This window comes from Thamnophis sirtalis, unplaced genomic scaffold (genome assembly GCF_051295495.1).
Source record: "Thamnophis sirtalis isolate CommonGarterSnake01/CBP01778 unplaced genomic scaffold, rThaSir2_p1.2 scaffold_13, whole genome shotgun sequence".
Classification (NCBI taxonomy): domain Eukaryota; kingdom Metazoa; phylum Chordata; class Lepidosauria; order Squamata; family Natricidae; genus Thamnophis; species Thamnophis sirtalis.
In genome coordinates, this window is record NW_028261393.1 from 47,745,669 (window position 1) to 47,761,837 (window position 16,169).

Here is a 16,169-nt window from a genome sequence, read left to right on the forward strand (position 1 = left end):
AAATGGCACTGTGGATTTGTGGAACCTCTTCTATAGAAGAGTTTAGGACTGGCAGGAACCCACCCCTGGATGTGGGAAGTCTCACAGTACGGCCGAACAGATGGAGTTATTGGGGAAACTTCCCTGCAGGATGTCTGTAGAGATTCTCAGTCATCCCAGTCATGGTTGTCTCAAAGGTGCTTTTTTCAGAAGGCAACTAGACTTTCTTTCTTTGTTTGTTTTGAAGACGTTTCACTTCTCATCCAAGAAGCTTCTTCAGCTCTGACTGGATGGCAGGGAATGGAAGGATTTATATTCCTTGCACCCAGCTGATCATTTGCATCCTTTTAGATGGTCGTTGAGGCCACTTGGAGGTTTCTCTGTGTCCTCGGGGTCACCCGAGTGGTGCTCCTGGTTCCTGTAGTCTGCAATTTTTCCTCCAGAAATCCATTCCTCCTCCCACACCATTCCAAGGGTGTCCACTCCAAATTGCATAGCTAAAAGTCTGTTGAGATTCTCAGTCATCCAGGTCATGGTTGCCCCAAAAGAAAAAAAAAACAAGAAAGTCCAGTTGCCTCCAGAAAAAAGCACTTTTGGGATTCCTCACAGGGCAGGGACAGGGACATAAAAAACTTTAAGCTTGAGGTATGCTAGGATGGACCCGAAACTGACAGGAATATTTGAGACATGGTGCTTCCCTGTCTCTCCCCCCCCCACAATAAACAAGATCATATTTTTGAATTATTTAGTACTGGGGACTATGACAAAGTTACTGAAGGTGGGATTCAAATGTCAAAACTATAAATGTCCTAGGAAGCCGTGCTGACAATTCTGCAGAAGTAAAAGCCAGAGGGGAGGAAAAAAATAGAAGACCCAAGGAATTCTCCTTTAAGTGACTTTCATTGCCTGCCCTCGTCTTGTGGGCTTGTTAACTTCCACCAGAAATCACCAGCTCATCACATAATAGGTCAGATTTTATTATGTCAGCCCGGGAGTTCTTTGAGTTGAAAGAACCTATGGGCTCCCCGAGAGAAGGAGAAAGGCAGAAAGCCCAATTTATAGCAGTTAGCAATAGCAATAGCAGTTAGACTTATATACCGCTTCATAGGACTTTCAGCCCTCTCTAAGCGGTTTACAGAGTCAGCATATTGCCCCCAACAACAATCGGGTCCTCATTTTACCCACCTCGGAAGGATGGAAGGCTGAGTCAACTCTGAGCCGCTGAGATTTGAACCGCTGAACTGCAGAACTGCAGTCAGCTGAAGTAGCCTGCAGTGCTTCATTTAACCACTGCGCCACCTCGGCTCCTAATTTGAAATGCTAAACATTATTATGGTCTTGTTTTGGTCATATTGGGGGTGGAGGGGCGACTTATGGCTTGACTCGGGCTGTGATAAGATTCCATTGTGAATTTTGGGTGGGTGGAATCTCAGCTTGAAAACTGAGCTCAACCTTTCATAAATCTATTGGTTTTTTTAATGAAAATATTTAAAAAAAAGGCTTTTACAAATATTTACCTCCCCTCCCCCACCCTCCCCACCTGAACTCAACCCCCCCAACCTTCCCCCCCCCCGACTTCCCAGAACAAATACAGGGTATAAATCTTTAACAAAGATGTTCTAAAATAAACTTAAAGAAAGTTAGTATCATCTTTCATTTGAGCTTTAACTCCTCTTTTGTTAGGCTAACTCTAAACAGATTATATCATTCCTCGCTTTTTCAGTCATAAACTATCTGGAATTTCTTAGTCCCGTATTTATTTTGAATATAGTCGATCCATCTTCTTTACTCCAGTTTATATCTCTCATTTGAGTGGTCCTTGAGATATGCTGATATTTTAACCATCTCTGCTAGGTTTGTTACTTCTAATGTCCATTCTTGAATAGTAGGCAAGTCTTCCTTCTTCCAGTATTGCGCCACCAAGAGTCTTGCTGCCGTTATTAAGTACAAAATCTAGTTAGTCTCTATAACAGTAACAATCAGTAATTATACCTAACAGGAATAACTGAGGGGTAAACTTTATCCTTTTTTAAGGAACATTTTGCATAACCCACCATATTTTTATCCAAAATGCTTTAACCTTTTTGCAAGTCCACCATATGTGGTAATATGTAGCATCAACACAATCACATCTCCAGCATTTAGGTTGTATGCTAATCTTCTCTGTATCATTCCAATTTTAGTATATGTGCTGCCGAAGCGAGCACAACCTCTTTCATAAATCTATTCTTGAGGGGATGAAACAAAGAGAACGTTTCATGAATTTCATCAGGGGTGGGCTTCAAACATTTCAGCAAGGGGTTCTCTGCCCGGTTACTGGATGGGCGTGGCATCACGGCAGGGAAGGGGGCATTTTCTGATTTCCGCCACATGGATATGTGCCAGCCAGCAAGTTTTCTTATTACTGCTGCACATGCGCAGACGCTGATCAGTTGGCAGGTGTGCATGTTCACGCCGGAAAACGGAAGACCAGCTCTTCTGGTTTCTGGCATTGCTGCATGCACAAAGGCCAAATGACTGTTGCGTGCGCATGCATGCCAGGAAACCTGGGATAGGAATAGTGTGTTCCAGGTGACATGACTCCATGTGACACTTTGGGCATGCGTGCCATCGGTTCGCCATCTAGAAGAAGAACGACGTGGTATAAATGTCGTAAGAACCTAACAAAATTGCCAGCTGTAACTCTTAAGGAGCTTCAACCTCCTCTCCAAGTTGGCCAAGGTCCAGGAAGACGTCCGTGAGGACCAAAGATAAAGCTGGATTTTCACCAAGACAAGATGCAAAAGAGCCAATAAAGAAGGACAAATGATATGGCCCCCCGTGAAAGCTTTTGTGGAACTCCGGGATTAAAATACGGATTGTTGTGGGAAAAATGTCTTGATTTTTCTGCCCATCTTTAATAAGTCTTGCTGAAGGGGTGGGAGTGGAGCAAGTGGAAGAAAGAGGCTGAAAGAATTTTTCAGAAAAAGGCCAACAGCTCTGAAGGCAGCAAAGGCAAGGAAACAGACTGATGGCTTTATCTATCCTTCCTTCCTTCCTTCCTTCCTTCCTTCCTTCCTTCCTTCCTTCCTTCCTTCCTTCCTTCCTTCCTTCTATGGCTTCCTTCCTTCCTTCCTTCCTTCCTTCCTTCCTTCCTTCCTTCCTTCCTTCCTTCCTTCCTTCCTTCTTCCTGCTATGGCTATCTTCCTTCCTTCCTTCCTTCCTTCCTTCCTTCCTTCCTTCCTTCCTTCCTTCCTTCCTTCTATGGCTACCTTCCTTCCTTCCTTCCTTCCTCCTTCCTTCCTTCCTTCCTTCCTTCCTTCTTCCTGCTATGGCTATCTTCCTTCCTTCCTTCTTTCCTTCCTTCCTTCCTTCTCTTTCTTTTATGCTCTTTCTCTCTCTCTCTTTTTCTGTCTTTCTGTCTTTCTGTCTGTCTGTCTGTCTGTCTTTCTTTCTTTCTTTCTTTCTTTCTTTCTTTCTTTCTCTTTCTGTCTGTCTTTTTCTTTCTTTCTGTCTCTTTCTCTCTCTCTCTCTCTTTCTTTCTTTCTTTCTTTCTGTCTCTTTCTGTCTGTCTGTCTGTCTTTCTTTCTTTCTTTCTTTCTTTCTTTCTTTCTTTCTTTCTTTCTTTCTTTCTTTCTTTCTTTCTTTCTTTCTTTCTTTCTTTCTTTCTTTCTTTCTTTCTTTCTTGACTAGATGAGCCCAAAGCGAGTTCAAAGACCCTTGATGGAGTAGAGAGCCTGATTGGGTTGGGGAAGAGAGATGAAGCCACAAAGAAGAAAACCCCTCTAGCATTTGTGAGTGTTGCGAGATGCATATTGATGCCAAATTGGAGCTTGTTTAGTGAAAGCTGGGCAGCCATCTCAGCTTGAGTTCCTGGAGATCAAAGTCTGACTCTCATCCTCCTTTCTCCTGTCTGGGGAGAAATCAGGGAAGAGAAAGGGCACGTCAAAAAGAAGGGAATGGAAACGGACTTGCAAGCTCTCTTTTAACCGAAGCTAATGCTCAATCTGCACAGGTGGCCTGTAACAAGTCTAATTTTCCCCGTCTTTACACTTTCCAAGGTGTTTTGGGTGTTCGTATGTATGTGAAATGCAAAGTATGTAAAATTACACACCTCCTGGAACTCATGAGGGCTAGAATGGTGCCAGCTATCAAGCTTCACAGGACTTTTAGTCGAGCTTATGAAAATGGAGTGGAGGTTTTGAGGCAGGGGTTATGTGTTTATTTATTTCGTGTCCAGATCAAATCTGAATTTGCCAAAGTGGGGCCCTCTGTTTTGGCTTTATCGTTGGCCAGAATTCACTTGGGGAGACATGATAGCAGTGTCCCAATATTTGAGGAGCTGCCACAAAGAGGAAAGGGTCAAGCTATTTTCCAAAGCACCCAAAGGCCAGACAAAGAATAATGGATGGAAACTGACCAAAGGAGAGATTCAACTTGGAAATAAGAAGAAATTTTCTGACAGCGATAACAATCAACCGATGCAACAGAAGTTGCCTTTGGAAGTTGTGGGAGCTTCATCACTGGAGGCTTTCAAGAAAAGACTGGACTGCCATCTGTCAGAAATGGTGTAGGGTCTCCTGCTTGGGTGGGTGGGGGTTGGACTAGATGACCTACAAGGTCCCTTTCAATTCTATTAATTTGTAACACTTTCAGTGCATTCTACTGGTAGTAATTGACAGACCAACAAATGGGCCAGATTAGGTGTCTCATCACATTCGCACAGGGTGTTGTTATCCGTCAGCAACCTCCCACTTGAGCATATTGGTTTTACACTTTAGGCCATCCCACCCCTCAACCTATTCAATGCCCTCCAAGTAGCTTAGGGGAGATCTGATCCCTCAGCCATGTTCTCTTCTGGGATTATTCCCTGATTGCCCTGACAGGCATGATTGACTTATTTTAGTTGTTGAATTTCAATCCTGTCTTTCTGACAGGACCTCAAGGCATTGACACTTTACCCCCGCCCCCAATTCAGAAGCCCCTGCGTGGTAGGCTGGTGCGAAAGAGGATTAACCCTTTCAGGTAGGCCTGGTCAGGAACTAGGAATTGCAAAAAATGACCTAGAAGTCTTCTTTATGGATAAAGGCTGCAATAGCAGAATATAGAAATCTTGTTTCATCTTCCTTCCCTTTCAATACCAAAGGGAATCATGACAAATCAAACCTGGTGTTTTTTTTTCACCCTTTCCTGTTTTCTTGGGCGAAACTCAAGTTTTTACTAATGGCTGTTGAATGAATGAATGAATGAATGAATGAATGAATGAATGAATGAATAAATGAATGAATAAATAAATAAATAACATGAGTAAATAAATAAAAATGAAATAAAATGGGGTGGCTCAGTGGCTAAGACGCTGAGCTTGTTGATCAGAAAGGTCAGCAGTTCGGCGGTTTGAATCCCTAGGGCTGCGTAACAGAGTGAGCTCCTGTTACTTGTCCCAGTTTCTGCCAACCTAGCAGTTTGAAAGCATGTAAAAAATGCAAGTAGAAAAATAGGAACCGCCTTTGGTGGGAAGGTAACAGTGTTCCATGCGCCTTCAATGTTTAGTCATGCTGGCCAAATGACCACGGAGACGTCTTCGGACAGTGCTGGCTGTTTGGCTTTGAAACAGAGATGAGCACCGCCCCCTAGAGTCAGGAACGACTAGCACATATGTGTGAGAGGAACCTTTACCTTTACCTATTATTTGGACACAGCTACAATAAATTGCAACCCATCATTTATGGGTTAATGTGTTGTGGCAACTCAATGAACTTTCATTTCTTTAGCAAGCCATTGCTTGGCTGATGTGTGGGTCCAGCTGTTTAGACCAGGGCCCAGAAGGAAGACCCAGGTCTTAACGCTTTGTGCTGGTCTGTAGTTGAATATACCATATTTCCTGTCTGTTACTAAGATTCATAAACATGAATTTGCCTGAATTACCTCTCATGCAGATAAGTCACTTGCTGAAGAATGTTCAAAAGAAAACATTAACCTTGACTTCATCGACACTACTAAGGAAGCTACTATAGTTTCATTCACACTATTAGGAGGGGGAGAAAAAAAATCCGAAGATAATTTTATTTTTTGCATTAAGAAGTCAACTGATGAGAAGGAAAAGTTGATATAGGCATGGGTTAAGCGTGTTGGCATTTGGAGGAATTGCAGTTTAACATATCTGGAGGGCATCCATTTTAATTTCTTGCACCAGCCCTGAACAACATCACTTGACTAAGAAAATCCAAGAATAAAACTCCTAATTGCAATCGCTGCTGTCTCTTCTCCAAACTGCAGTTTTGCAGATAGAATAGAATACAATAGAATAATGGAATGAATAGATCTGGAAGGGACCTTGGAGGTCTTCTAGTCCTACCCCTCTGCTTAGGCAGGAAACTCTATACCATTTCAGACAAATGGTTGTCCAATCTTTTCTTAAAAACTTCCAGTGTTGGAGCACTGACAACTTCTGCAGGCAAGTTGTTCCACTGATTAATTATTCTAACCGTCAGGAAATTTCTCCTCTACTTCTAGGTTGTTTTCTCTCCTTGAATAGTTTCTACCCAACACTTCTTGTCCTACCCTCAGGCGCTTTGGAGAATAGCCTGACTCCCTCTTCTCTGTGTTTCCACTGTTCTTTCTTGAGGTAGGATGTAGTTTGTGAATTGTCTCCTTGGATCTTTTCATGTAATATTCTAGAATGATTACTTCTCATTTGACATTGTTAGTTTACTTAAAATAATGCAAGATGTACGTGAGAGAGGAGGCTTGAAATGGCCAAATTTAAAATTATACTATGAAGCAGCAGTCTTATCACTAATCAGTGATTGGATCAATTCAACAGACGATAGAACACTTAATATCGAAGGGCATGATTTGGTATACGGTTGGCATGCTTATCTGATATATGACAAGAAGGTGGACAAGAATTTTAAAAGTCATATTTTAAGGAATGCTCTATTGCGTGTCTGGAAAAGATACCAACATAAACTAAACGATAAGATACCTATGTGGGCAATTCCCAGACATGCAATACAGAACATAAGTATAGCACAAAAACAGGATTTAACTACTTATAGACAGCTTCTTACTATAGAAAGAGGTGTATTGCAGCTAAAACCCTTGAATGTACTAAAAGAGGAAAAGGTAATCTAAACATGGTTTCAGTATGGACAGTTACAGGCCAGATGGAAAAAAAAGATAAGAAAATTGGTATTACGCAAAATGAGGACAATTTACTAAAACAAATTAGGGATCAAAGTCATGCATATAAAAAGATTATATAATGTATTAATAGAAATGGATTCAGAAACATAACTAGTTAAAGACTGTATGATAAAGTGGGCACAAAATTTTGAAGAACCGACATTGTTAGTTTACAGTTTCTATCCCACAGTTTCTGCCATTTGCCTCATTCCATTGGACAGCCAACATTTTTAGCCCAACTTATAGAATGATTACTTCTCAAAGCCCTTGAGGAACAGGCAAACTTCCAGAGCCAGATTGCCATCGCCTCCCTCCCAAGAACCAGATCAAACAGCCAAGTATTTTGTTCCTCCAGGCCTACACCTGTTGTGGCAGGATGAGCAACCAGGCTTGGAAGCCATACCTCGCCAGGAACCGAGGCTAGCCTGAACCCTCAGAGGGCGTTGTTGGCCTGGCATCTTTCAACCATGTGGTTTGTATGCTTGCTGGGAAGCCAAAACCAATCCTTGCAGACAATTAATCACGGGCTTGGAGCAGAATCCAGTCCAATTGCTGTGGGGTGTTGTGGATGCCAATCCTGGAGAAGTTGGATGAGTTTGTGCACATATTGATGAGTTTTGATGCTAGCTCGTGATAGCTCCTTGGTGAGAAAGAAGTGAGAAAGATAAATTTCTCCATCTACAATTAATCTTCGGGAGCCTTCTGAATTGCTGCCCGAACTAAGCTGAGTCAAAGAGCAACAAAGCTATCACAGAAAGAAGGGATTAAAAAAACAACGGAAGGGTCTGATCGGGATCAGAAGTCTCACCTTTGAAATCTGGAAGGAAAACATTCTGACTTGTGTTACCTATATTTCTAAATATGCTTTGAATCTGATAAGTAGTTGGGCTGGGGGAAACAAATCTAGCAATAGCACTTAGATTTCTATACTGCTTGACAGCCCTCTCTAAGTGGTTTACAGAATCAGTTCAGTGTCCCCAATAATCTGGCTCCCCATTTTAGCAACCTTGGAAGGATAGAAGGCTGAGTCAATCTTGAGCTAGTATGGATGGATGGGTGGATGACTTGGTAGGGAAGGAAAGGAGGGAGGGAGGAAGGAAGGAAGAAAGGAGGGAAGGAAAATAGCCATAGCACTTAGACTTACTGTATATTTACAGCCCTCTCGAAGCAGTTTGCAGAGTCAGCATGTTGCCCCCAATAATCTGGGTCCTCATTTTAGTGACCTCAGAAGGATAGAAGGCTGAGTTAACCTTGAGCTGGTGAGAATCGAACTACCAAACTGCTGGCAACCAGCATTCAGCAGAAATAGCCTGCAGTACTGCATTCTAACCACTGGGCCACCACTATCTGTGTACATTTGAATTTTATTCTTTGGATAGAATAGGATAGAAGGATAGAAGGCTGAGTCAATCTTGAGCTGGTATGGATGGATGGGCGGATGACTGGATAGGGAAGGGATGGGAAGGAGGGAGGGAGGAAGAAAGGAAGGAATGAAAATAGCCATAGCATTTAGACTTACTGTATATACCACTTCACAGTGATTTACAGCCCTCTCTAAGCAGTTTGCGGAGTCAGCATATTGCCCCCAATAATCTGGGTCCTCATTTTAGTGACCTCGGAAGGATAGAAGGCTGAGTTAACCTTGAGCCTGTGAGAATCGAATTGCCGAACTGCTGGCAGCCAGCATTCAGCAGAAATAGCCTGCAGTACTGCATTCTAACCACTGGGCCACCACTATCTGTGTACATTTGAATTTTGTTCTTTGGATTCCGAGTTGGAGAACTCAGCTTAGGTGGTTAGTTTATGGACCTGTGGTGTTAACCGGAGCCAATTATCTAAACCATGATTCAGTTAATCATTCATATATCCTTGTGAACATATTCTTTGCGATGTGGAAATGATGGTATGGTGAATGGCAGGACTCTTCAGTTCAAGGACTAGCATTTTGGTTCGAATTATAATCCATAATATTGATTAGGTCAAAGATCAGCAAAATTCAGGAGAATAAAAGAAAGGAACAAAAAATGCATCTAATTTTAAGTGGTTAGAATTCGGACCAAACTTGGTTTATATGCCAATGTGCGTTTGAAATCTTTCAATACTCTTGGTGGAAGCACCAAGCCATAAAACCAAATAGGTAAAGGTGAAGGTTCCCCTTGCACATGTCCCCTAGTCATTCCCGACTCTAGGTGGCAGTATTCATTTCCATTTCAAAGCGGAAGAACCAGCGCTGTCCAAAGACAATTGAATGTGACCCCTGCTGTAGCCCATCATATCAACTCCCCCTTCATATGCATTTTCCATAACTGATATATGTATCTTGAGAAATGCATAAGGACTTTCAATGGAGTACAACAATAACTCTCGGGGTGGGGGTGGGGAATTGATAAAGCTAGGACAAAGAAGTTGAGGGACAAGCCAAAACTAAAGAATTAAACCCAGTTACTACAACAACTACTTTTTACTAGATAAAGGTTCCCTTTGCACATATGTGCTAGTTTTTCCTGACTCTAGGGGGCGGTGCTCATCTCTGTTTCAAAGCCGAAGAGCCAGCACTGTCCGAAGACGTCTCTGTGGTCATGTGGCTGGCATGACTAAATGCTGAAGGCGCACAAAACGCTGTTACCTCCCCACCAAAGGTGGTTCCTATTTTTCTACTTGCATTTTTTATGTGCTTTCGAACTGCTAGGTTGGCAGAAGCTGGGACAAGTAATGGAAGCTCACTCCATTACACGGCACTAGGGATTCGAACTGACGACCTTCTGATTAACAAGCTCAGCGTCTTAGCCACTGAGCCACATCCTCTTAAAACCAAATAAAGTTGACCAAATACAGTTGCTATGTTCCTGAATGTGGACGGGGTATGAACTAAACAGCATATTAACTGAATGAATTTATAGTTGAATGTGGCAGCCTAAAAAAATGGCTGAGAAAAAGGCTAGGCCTTCAACTATCCAACTTCATTGTCAATGAACCTAGTATGCTCTATAAAATTGGCCTCTGTTTTTTGGAAAACCAAGAGTTTAGAAGGGAGTGATTGACAGCGGAGAACTGGTGTGACGAAAGGAGTGCTTATATCTCATCCCTTCTTCTGATTCTCTTCAAAACATTGTCACCTGTAGCTGTTTTCTATTCTTACTGCTCTGGGCTGACTGTTGTTGAGAAAACAGTGTTGGAACTTAACAGTAGGTGGAGATAATTTGGAGCTCGAAACATCAAGTGGTTGCACAATCTGTTTAATCTTTTTCCCTCCCGAATGATGCTACCTATCCTAAAAATAAGGGGCTACAAGTATTTGGAGAAAAAATGCCATTTTTGCGAATGCTGGTTGCCAGGTTTTCACCCGCATTGTCTTGAAATCAGAAAAAAACAGAATAACAGAATTGGAAGGGATCTTGGAGGTCTTCTAGTCCAACCCCCTGCTTAGGCAGGAAACCCTACACCACTTCAGACAAATAGTTATCCAACATCTTCATAAAAACTTCCATTGTTGGAGCATTTACAACTTCTGGAGGAAGTTGTCCCACTGATTCATTGTGCTAACTGTCAGGAAATTTCTCCTTAGTTCTAAGTTGCTTCTCTCCTTGATTAGTTTCCATCCATTTGCTTCTTGTCCTGCCCTCTGGTGCTTTGGAGAATAGCTCTTTGTGGAAGCCCCTGAGATATTGGAACATTGCTATCATGTCTCCCCTAGTCCTTCTTTTCATTAAACTAGACATACCCAGTTCCTGCAACCATTCTTCATATGTTTTAGCCTCCAGTCTCCTAATCATCTTTCTTGCTCTTCTCTGCACTCTTTCTAGAGTCTCCACATCTTTTTTACATCATGGCGACCAAAACTGAATGCAGTATTCCAAGTGTGGCCTTACCAAGGCATTATAAAGTGGTATCAACACTACATGTGATCTTGATTCTACCCCTCCGTGCAGCCTAGAACTGTGATGGCTTTTTTGGCAGCTGGCTGGCTCATATTTAAATATTTAAATGGTTGTCTACCAGGACTCCAAGATCCCTATCACAGTTATTACTATTGGGTGAGGTATCACATATACTGTACCTGTGCATTTTATTTTGTATGGCATTTGTAATGGCATTTCCAGTTAAGCGATGTTTTTGGCCCCTGTTTCGCAATCCTGACCCTTTACCAGGCACCTTACAATCCCAGCCTGCTGCCCCGCCCCAAAACTCAGGGTTTTTAAAAAAGCTTTCCGGATTCCAAGAAACATTATGACAGGAGTTTACCATGTTGCTTTTTGTTCATTTTTTTGCTAAAAGCAGTGCAAATTGGATGTTGCATTCAATCATGGAGCTAGCAGGTTCTTATAACCAATGCGGTGTCTCCCGGATGAAATGGCCTGCGTGCTCCATCTTTTTGGTATCGCTGTGATCTTTTTTCTCTTCTTTCCTGATTTTCAGGGAGGAATGTCAGAGCTACCTGTTACTCAGGAGAGGAGAAATTGGTGTAAAACCAAAAGAATTCACCGCCCCTCGTCCCCGCAGCAGGCCAGGCTTTAGCCCAAATCAGGTGGAATGTGATGGATTGATCTCTCCTTCCTTTGGAGGAACAAGAAGTCAACATCAAAGTAAGTGGCTGCAGGCAGCCTTTGTGTGCACACCGGGGGAGACTTGTGTCGGCTGGGAGAATTGATTTTATTTGATAGATTGACTGATTGAAGTGTTTAGATCTGATTGCCAATTGCAGACGTTTTCCAGAGCAGCTTACAAAATCACTGAAATAAGCTTTTAGGCATAGATTTATTTATTTATTTTTCTGATAAAGAAATAAATATTTCAAGTTGACTGGTTAGAATGTGTGATCAGGAAAAGCAGTTTGAGGATGCGGCTAGCATTGTAAAACGGGATACGGTGTTCTTCCCCGTGACTTAGTTTTGTGGGATCCAGGCATTTCGTGGTTTATTCACTGAACCATGGTCAAGCAATAGCAATGGTAGCTGGGGAAAAAAAAAAACTTTGCAGTGAGCGGGGCGTCTGGTATCCCAAATCAGCTCAGTAATTTTAGGAATTGGAGCAGAAAATCTCGTTTCTTGGCTCCCTTCTCCAATCAGAAAAATACAATAGTGACAGAGTCAAGAACTAAGAATGTTCTGCCCTTGTTTTAGTCAAGCTGCTTCTTCCCTGTGTAGGAGGCTCATCCTGTAGAATGTTTCTTTCCAGGAATAAAATTTGTTTTTGGGTTTTTTTTTTCTTTTCCTCCAAAATGATACTTTTTATTCTCCGGAATTTTTAAACCTCTTTTCTGACCCAAGGAAATTGGATCTTTTAGCAATAGCTATAGCAGTTAGACTTATATACCGCTTCATAGGGCTTTCAGCCCTCTCTAAGCGGTTTACAGAGTCAGCATATTGCCCCCAACAATCCGGGTCCTCATTTTACCCACCTCGGAAGGATGGAAGGCTGAGTCAACCCTGAGCCGATGAGATTTGAACAGCCGAACTGCAGAACTGCAGTCAGCTGAAGTAGCCTGCAGTGCTGCATTTAACCACTGCGCCACCTCGGCTCTTTCTGTCCGGTTTATTGGCTGACTGGATCTATTTATTATTATTATATACTTTATTCATTAAACATGAAACTTAGCCAATTGAACATTCAAAAATGCATTACAAATACCAGTGACTGATATGTTTTGCTGCCAGCGTCCTAGGTATCAACCAAGTACCTTCTTAAAATGTAAGATGTTCTGAGTAGTGCAGTTTTTTGCAGTTCCGCTGTTGTTGTTGTTGTTGTTATTGTTGTTATTGTACAATTGTATCACAGCGGCCAGTTGTTTCGCCAGATTTGGCATTGGTTACTAGTCGGGCCCCACCCAGGGGCCTAGGATGTCGTAACGTATTTTCGTAATATGCGTGCAGATCCAAGCAGTGCGGCTTTTTGCATTTGACTGATGGTGATTTTGTCAATTTTTAACTGTTTCAAATGTAATTCCAGTGCTTTTGGAATAGCACCCAGTGTGCCAATTACCACTGGAATTACCACTGCTGGTTTGTGCCATAGTCGTTGAATTTCGATTTTTAAGTCCTGGTATTTTGCAATTTTTTCATGTTCCTTCTCGGCGATCCTGCTATCCCCTGGTATTGCAATATCTATGATTGTAACCTTGTTTTTCTCAACCAGTGTGATGTCTGGTGTATTATGCGCCAGTATTTTGTCTGTTTGTATGCGAAAATCCCACAAGATCTTGACCATCTGATTTTCGGTGACTTTTTCAGGCTGATGTTCCCACCAGTTTGTTGCTGTTTTAATATTATAATTTTTGCACAAATTCCAATGGATCATTTGTGCTACTGAATTGTGCCGCAATTTATAATCAGTCTGCGTGATTTTTTTATAGCAGCTGAGTATGTGATCAACAGTTTCATCAGCTTCTTTGCAAAGTCTGCATTTGGCAGCATCAGAGGATTTTTCGATTTTGGCCTTAATGGCATTTGTGCGGATAGCTTGTTCTTGCACAGCCAGGATTAGTGACTCTGTTTCTTTCTTTAATGTACCTGTTGTTAACCATAACCAAGTTTGTTGTTGTTGTTGTTGTTATTATTATTATTATTGCATTATTGATTATCCTTATTAATATCAAAGCACAAGATTCAAACAAATATCACCAATAAAATCCTATACAATTTAAAAAAAAAAAAGAATAGAGTAAAATATAATAATTATAGGATAAGATACAATATAATTTAATGCATACAGATAAAGATAAAGATTCCCCTCATACATATGAGCTAGTTGTTCCTGACTCTAGGGGGCAGTGCTCATCTCCATTTCAAAGCCAAAGAGCCAGCTCTGCCCCAAGACATCTCCATGGTCATTTGGCCGGCATGACTCAATGCCGAAGGCACACAGAACACTGTTACCTTCCCAGCAAAGGTAGTCCCTATTTTTCTACATGCATTTTTTACCTGCTTTTGAACTGCTACCTTGGCAGAAGCTGGGACAAGTAACGGGAGCTGGGACATTACACGGCGCTAGGGATTCGAACCGCCGACCTTTCTGATCGACAAGCTCAGCATCTTAGCCACTGAGCCACCATGTCCCTTGTAATTTAATGCATAAATGTGTTAAATAGAATAAAATGACATAAAATTATATTTCGGTGTCGCCCTTACAATCTTCCCCAATCAGTCCCATGTATACAAATCTCAAGCGAACCGTTTTGTTTAAGTGCTGTGCTGTCTTAAATGTTATTTTCAGTTTCTGGATGACTGGATCTATTTAATTTTTCAAGGGTAGAAGGATACAGCTGTGCAGGGTGGGGATGATGGAATGGCATAATCCATGTCCAATTGGAGGACATCAGACAAGGGAAATCTCCTCTACTTCTCCTATATTAATTTGTTTTGAGTGGGGTTTTCTTGTTGCACATATCCCATTGCAGTTTTTAAAAGCAATAGATCCTTTAACAGAAACTCCATCTGTTGACCGCTGGTTGACTCCTCTCTTAAATTTCAACATTTCCAAATTAAGAGATGTTTGTTTTTGATAGGTGATGCATATAAGCACAAAACATAGTTTGGAAAACAAAGAGATATTTTGTATGCATTAATAAGCAAATAAACAACTGAAAACAGCTCAGCTCTAGTGGTGGAGTTAATTAAAGAATGGGACTTTCTTTTAGAAGTGATAATACAACGAAGCACTGGAGTTGATTAGAGACTTCCTAACATATGGTCAGTCCCTTTGCCAGATGCAATTGGTTTGGCCCTGAAGATTTAAAATTATTCAAATATAAGTGAGCGATTCCTTGATCGTGTAAGCTACCCATGTCAAAATTACAGTGTGTCGTGGATCAGTTTGCAGTTCGGAGAACAAGTAGTCTGTATGAGAGGTGGATTAATTACTTTCGTTCTGTCTTCCCCAACGTAAGTTTCAACCAGCAAGGTTCTTTGAAGAGAGGATGAAGGAGTGGAAATAATATTTGAGCAGACAGAAACATGGTCAGTGAATAATTATTCATTTTGAATGACTGTCCAGGTCAGATAGACTGCATCTTTAGGAGAGGGAAGCACAGTTAGTTCTTGACTTACAACAGTTTATGTAGTGAACATTTGAAGTTACAACGGCGCTGAAAAAAGTGACATGACCATTTTTTACACGTACGTATGTTGCAACATCCCCATGGTCATCCCCATCCCCATGGACCAAAATTTAGATGCTTGGCAATTAACTCATATTTATGATGGTTCCAGTGTCCTGGGGTCATGGGTGAAGCAAAGTGTCAGGGTTTCAACGGGGAAACCCTAATTAAATCATGAGCCTCGAGCCAAGCTTCAAAAGAAATTCAGTTATTTATTAGGAGCAACATGGCGCCAAGTACCCAAGTGAAGCCAGTTCTGCCCCCACATAATTTATGGCTCAATTGTGACCCTGTTTCCCCCCTCCTCCCAGGGTGTGTCATAAATCGCATTCTCCAATGGAGCACTTTCACAGGCTGTATAGAAAACACCCCTCTGGCTATTGCAGGTAACCTGGGAAACCGCCTTGAGAAAGGTATGTGTGGAATGTGCTTCAGGTTGGCCGGCCAGGGATGCTTTACGAGTTGACACAAAGTCAACGGGGAAGGCATTCACCTAACAACCACGTTGCAGTGATTCACTTAACAAATGTGGCGGGAAAGGTCGCAAAATGGGGTAAATTTGTCACTTAATAACATAAATTTGGGGCTCCATTGTAAGTTGTATGTTGAGGACTTCCTGTAACTTGCTAATCATCTGGCAGAGCCTTGATGCACTATGACAAATTATGGAGGATTGATAAAAGTATCAGACAACCAGGGAGGGAGAAAGGTAAATGTCCTTTTCTTCAAAGGAGGTCATAAGGAATTATAGACTTGATAATCTGACAGTGAACTGGACCAGTTCCAAGCTGGACACAAGATTGTTCTCAAGATACTTTGCAGATCAATGTGCAGATAGTTTTGTCAGGAAATAGTCTTGGGAGGTTAAAATTGTCTCTTCTATTAAAAAAATATTTTTATTAAACGTTTTGATCTTTAAAAACAATAGGAAAGA

At 41.7% G+C, this 16,169-nt stretch overlaps 1 pseudogene; it reads right to left on the reverse strand.

Moving 5' to 3' along the window:
- Nucleotides 1-2,129: 2,129 nt before the first annotated feature.
- Nucleotides 2,130-2,186, reverse strand: LOC148043184 (U6 spliceosomal RNA; annotated as a pseudogene).
- Nucleotides 2,187-16,169: the final 13,983 nt, after the last annotated feature.